This window comes from Callospermophilus lateralis, chromosome 13 (assembly GCF_048772815.1).
Source record: "Callospermophilus lateralis isolate mCalLat2 chromosome 13, mCalLat2.hap1, whole genome shotgun sequence".
Taxonomy (NCBI): Eukaryota; Metazoa; Chordata; class Mammalia; order Rodentia; family Sciuridae; genus Callospermophilus; species Callospermophilus lateralis.
In genome coordinates, this window is record NC_135317.1 from 33,872,393 (window position 1) to 33,878,652 (window position 6,260).

At 33.8% G+C, this 6,260-nt stretch overlaps 1 pseudogene; it reads left to right on the plus strand.

The window, feature by feature from the left end:
* The first annotated feature begins 5,044 nt into the window (after window positions 1-5,044).
* Window positions 5,045-5,168, plus strand: LOC143379732 (small nucleolar RNA SNORA51; annotated as a pseudogene).
* Window positions 5,169-6,260: the final 1,092 nt, after the last annotated feature.

A 6,260-nucleotide genomic window follows, 5' to 3' on the forward strand; every position in this document is an offset into this window, starting at 1 on the left:
AGCACTGCAATAAAAATTTAAGTTAAAATTTTTAAAAAGCCATTCCATAGAAATGTCATCAGAATGTCACACATGGTTATATGTTATGCAAATTTTAAAATGATCATTACAGCTAAATAAAATAAAACATAATAATAGGAAAGTGGCTAATATTACTTTGTATATTGTAATAATATTGCTCCAGTCTTTGAAAATAGTTGTTACTCTCATTTTTCTTAAAGATAGTTGAATAATTATATAACTGATTATTTGGTTAAGTATTAGAATTTATCTTTCATTTCAAATGAAATATCAATTTTTCTAAAAACATACTTGATTGTAACAAGATTTATTGAAAAGGAAAAGGAAAATTATTTTAGGTAGCATTTATCCAGAGATATATTCTATTTTCTTTCTTTAAGAATTTCATTTATTTATTTTTATGATTCTGGGAATTGAACCCAAGGCCTCAGTCATGCTAGGCAAGCACTCTACCATTAAGTTACTTCCTCTCATTTCTTAATAGGAAGATTTTCATAATTTTACTCTCAAAGTTTATTTTTATCTTAATAATTGTAAGGATCACTGTAAAGTTATATAAATAAGTCACAATGCCTTCTTAAAAGCATATTGCCCTCATGGAATTTATAGTATGGGTTATAACAAAAGTAACATGAATTGTTAACTTCTTTACTTTTTTACTTTGTTGTTCTTATAGAGTCTTTTTCTTAGACAAGTATCTGGTACATAAGTAGTTAAAAGTATGTGTTGAATGAATGAAGGTAATATAGAGCATGGAGTGGAGGCAAAACGGATCAAAACCCTATTCCACCAGATCTAGGTCTTGGACTAAAGATTTGTTTTCTCTTAGTCTATTTTCCTCAAGTGTATAGTGGAACTAGTAATGCTATCTCTTTCATATGGCTTTTGAAAAGCACTCAGAGCTAAGGCTCATGTTCCATGCATGCAATTATAACCAAATAATAGAATTCTGTACTTGTGCATTTTGTTTTTACTGGCGTAGATTTTTTCATTTAAATTTACAGCTGTTGTACATGTGACGTAACCATTTGAAGACCACCAGTACATATGTCCCTATTTAGAAAATTAAAATAAAACCTTCTGGGCTGCCTGTCACTTCTTCACCTATTGGAACTTTGCAATGAGTCTTTAAGAGCTCTTATAAATAACAGAATGCCTGAGTCTGGATTATTCTTTATTTATTTATTTGTGGGTAGAGGGGGTACCAGGGATTGAACTCAGGGGCACTCCACCACTGAGCCACATCCCCAGCCCTATTTTGTATTTTATTTAGAGACAGAGTCTCATTGAGTTGCTTAATACCTCACTTTTGCTGAGGCTGGCTTTGAACTCTCCATCCTCCTGTCTCAGCCTCCCAAGCAGCTGGGATTATGGGTGTGCACCACCACACTGGGTTGAGACTGGATAATTTATATAGTAAAAAAAAATCTATTTTGGCTCACGGGTCTGGAGACTGAGAAGTCCAATATTGGGTAGGAACATCAGTGAGGGTCTTATGCTGCTTCATAGCATGGAGGAACGAAGTGGAAAGGGGAAGCAGATACCCAAGAAAGAGAGAAAACAGGGCCCAGTTTCTACAATAGTTAATTGGCTAATCCATTCACAAGGGCTCTGCTTCTGCTAGATCTCACCTACCGTGTTCCTCACTGCTGTGTGGAGGAATTAAGGTACCAATAGGTAAACTTTTTGGGGACTCACACAAACTATAGTGAAACCCTGGTGGATTTAGTGTACTGGAGCAAATCAGAGAAGGGAGATAATGGGGAGGGGGGAGCAGGAAATGGGTACAAGAGGAACCTCATGAACTTAGAGACCATACATAGACCACATGTGAGTTCTCCCTTCTCAGCTACAGCTTACTGTAACATTTAGCTCCCTGTCTCTCTGTTCATTCATTCCTCTCAGGATATTGACTCCTTCAAAGTTATCAATGGTTGTTCCTAGATTCCATAAACAAACCTAACTCTTCAAATGCCACACGTTCTCATTCATGTGTGGAAATTTTAATAAATGATTTCATGGCAGGAAAGAGTAAAATTCTGGTTACCAGTGAATGGGAATGGTTGTAGGGGTGGAGAATAGGGGGAAGCTAGTTAATGGCTACAAAATCACAGAGGGGAAATAAATCCTAATGTTGTAGAGCTCAGTAGAGTGACTAGAGTTAACAATAATTTACTGTATATTTCAAAATAGTTAGAAAAGAGGATTTTGAGTGAAATTCTTCACGGAGGATTTTGAATGATAAATTTTGGAGGTGATGGATATGCTAATTGCCCTGATCTGATCATTACATATTGTATACATCAATGAGATATAAGGCACTCCATAAGGATGTACAAATGTTACATACAAATATTATGTATCAATCAAGAATAACTAAAATTAAAATGTAAATGAATGAAATTTTAAAAAGAGCTCTTATGATAACAACAATCATATTCCCTCAAAGTCTTTGATGACAATAATTTTCTTACCTCCTTATTTCTTGACACCCTCAGGAATTGAGTCCAACAGTGTCCACTGTGTTAAGCCTACCTGATCTCCTCTGAGAAGACATAGTAGACCATTCTATTTCCTTTGTTCCCACTAGTTCTTACTCTACTTTTTCCTAAATTATCTCCTGTTGGCAACTGTTTAGAAAGCATCAGGGACAAAAATCAAGATGTATTCTTCCTTGTCTGGTTTCCACAGTTGCTCTTTCACATACTGATGAGTGACCTATAAATTGTGATCCTTTTAAATCTATTTGAAACATCATCTATAAAGAGGCATGTGCTCCATAAAGCATTGAAAAGATAAAAAAAAAAAAACACTAAGAACCTCACTTACAATGGAATGAAGAACACATTATTTAGAAAGTAGATGTTTAAGCTCTATGACTCCAAAGTATTGAACAGTTCAACAAGTATTAATAAGTGTCTGCAGTTGTATGATAGCCCTGCTCCCAAGATATAGAGTATTACCCATCCCAACAAGTTCCCTGTTTCCCTTTGTAGTTATATTTGTCAAACGCCTGATCCCAGGAAACCACTAATCTACTTTGTCTCATCATGATTTTGCCTTTCCCGAAACATACAAATACAATGAGGCAGTATGTAGTGTTTTGTGTCTGGTTTCTTTTACCTAGCACAGTGTTTCTCAGTTTTGATCCTGTTGGTTTATCAAAAATCAAGAGTAATGTTCCACTGTTTGGATATAGCACAGTTTGTTTCTCCGTTCACCAGCATTGGTGATTACATATTCTGAATACATGTCTTTTATTTGGTCTGTTTTTGCAAGTGTTTTGTGAATACCTCATGGATTGTATCTTAGTATTTTCATTTTTAGTGTCTGTCAAAGAGCAGAAATTTTAATTTCGGTTAAGTTCATTTTTTTAAATGGATTATGCTTTGGGTACATTGCATCTAAAAAAATTTCTCTAACCATGGTCTCAAAGATTTTCTCCTTGATCTTATTCTAAAAATTCTATAATTTTAAATTCTACATTTATGTCTGTGATTCACTTTAAGTCAATTTTTTATGTGGTTTGAGATAGAAATTAAATAGTGGGGTTTTATTTGCATATGAATATAATTATTTTGTTTATTTTTTTAAAAGACTATTTGATTCACATATCCGAGAGATATGTGAGTACTAACACACAATGAGGTGGGAGGATAATAGAAGTTCACTGGATTAGACAAAGAGGGATGAAGGGAAGGGGGGATGGGAATAGGAAAGACAATGGAATGAATGGGACATAACTTTTCTAAGTTCTCATATGAATACACGACCAGTGAAGCTCCATCATATCATGCACAATTGCAAGAATGTGATCCTAATTAGAATAAGTTATATTCCATGAATATGTCAAAATATACTGTCATGTATATCTAAAGGAACACACAAAAAAGACCATCTGATCTGCATTTAACTATATATTCACACTTTTGTCAAAAATTCAATTGGTTATATGTAAGTGGTCTATTTCTGGATCTTCTATTCTGTCTCATTGATCTAGTTTTCTTTTGCCATATCACACAGTCTTGATTACTTAGATTTACAGTCTTAAAACCAGATAGTATGAATCTTCTCATTTTTTTTCAAAGTTATTTGGTAATTTCTTTTTGATTTATTTTTTCACATAAATTTTAGATTCAGCACACTTAGTCTTTAGGAATCTTATTTGGGATCACATTTAACCTAATAATCAATTTAGAGAAGAAATGACAACAATGTTGAGTCTTCTAATCCATGAACATGACATATCTCTATTTTTATCTTCTTTGACATATCTCATCAAAATTTTATAGTTAAGCATGTAGATTTTGTAGTTTGTCAGATTTATACCTAAATAATTAATGCTTTTTGGTGATCTTTGAAATATAATTTTTAAATATTTTAATATAAAAATATTCACTTTCTTTATTGTGAATATATAAAAAGAATTTTTCATGCATTTTGTATATTGATCTTATATCTTAAAATCTTCCTAAAAGTCACTTATTAGCTCTGGCAATGTTTTTAGACTCTTTGGGATTTTTCTGTGTACCCAATAATGTCTTTTATAAATAGAAATAGTTTTACTTCTTCCTTTACAATCTGTATGACTTTTAATTTATTTTTCATGCCTTATTACACAGGTTAGGACTTCCAATATGATGTTGAATAGAAATGATGAAAGTGAACATGGACATCCTTGCCTTGTTCTATTATCCAAATCATATTCCTGTTTCCAAGTTTAGGGTCATAAATCCAAAAATGTTAAACACATTTGAATTTTGCTCTAATTTTTTAATTTGTAAAGTGGCTCACAGTTCTTAATAATATTAATAATCATTTATAACTAAAGGAAATAACCTACTAAACATGATATCAAAATATGTTTTGGGGAGTGATATTAGTCAAATATTATTGTTATATTGTATTATATTGTATCCAGATACCATCAGTATGTACAACTATAATGCACCAATTAAAAAAAAAGTGAGAAAAAATACATTTCAAGAAAATTAGATATAACTTCTCTTAAAAATAAAGAATCAGCTCCCTAATGCTTACCATAGGCTGCGTTCTACCACTGACTAAAAGGGAGCAGATAAACATGCCCTGTATACAACTCAGTCTAGGCCCTGTTTCTGGTCTGTATTTTAAATGGGGAGGCATGGGGAAAAATTATCAAATCATAGTACTTTTAACAAGAGAAAATAGTTTTAAAAATAGAGGGAATATCATAAAACTGAAATTAAATATTTTAATTTGTTTCAAGGGATAAATAATATATACTATATATTATGAGCTATGCATTAAGATATGCATCTTCTAACATTTTTCCAAGGTAAATACTATTATTTCTTTTTCACAAATGAGGAAACTGAGGTTAAGAGGGTTTCAGTCTCTTACATGAGGTAACATAGTATGGTGGCTTATATTGTGGTAACTTAGCTGGAATTGTGTATCCCAGAACTGCCTGGCTTGTGTGGCTCCTGTTGGCCACATGAGAAATCTGTGGGAGATTTGAAATGAGGAAGTGAAGCAGCAGCCATTTCACTAAGAAGCATGACCCTGCTGATCTTGCTTATTTTTCTGGAGCAAAGCACAGCTGGAGTCATGGCTCCCTTCGCTCCTGTCCATCTCCTCCTTTGGGTTCTCTCTATCCTGGGCCAGGTTAAGTACAATTAGGGACAGTGTAGTCACCATATTATGTTATTCCGAGTAGGTGTACTTGCTTCCACACTTTGGGTCCGGCTTTCCCTACCAACAGCCTGCCTGCTGGGCTTGAGGCCCACCAGCAGAGTTATCTTGGCACCCTTTCTAGGCTCCCAGCCATCTATGTCCAGATTAGTAACTTTATCTGATCTTCCAACTATATCCTCTCCTTTATAGATCTCTACTGCCACATCTCCCACAATATTGTATAAAGTCTAATTTCTATAATTCTACTTCTTTGAACTATTAGCTGACACTTACAACAGGCAACTCCTGGAGTAGTTTCTCAAGCCCTGTCTGGCTCTAAGGTTCATTTGAGTCTTTCTTTTATATTAAAGAAAAATGATTAAGATTTATACTGCTCTATTTGGGTGATGCCCACTATCAAACTTGTTTGATTGTTACAAATGATATAATTACTTGGTTGTTATCTTGCTGCAATTGGCAGGTTTCATGGCAGTTTGAACCTCCTTTGTGCTTCCTAACACATGCTTTTTTGGTACTGGGGATTGACTCAGGGGTGCTCTACATTCCCTGTCCTTTTTATTTTT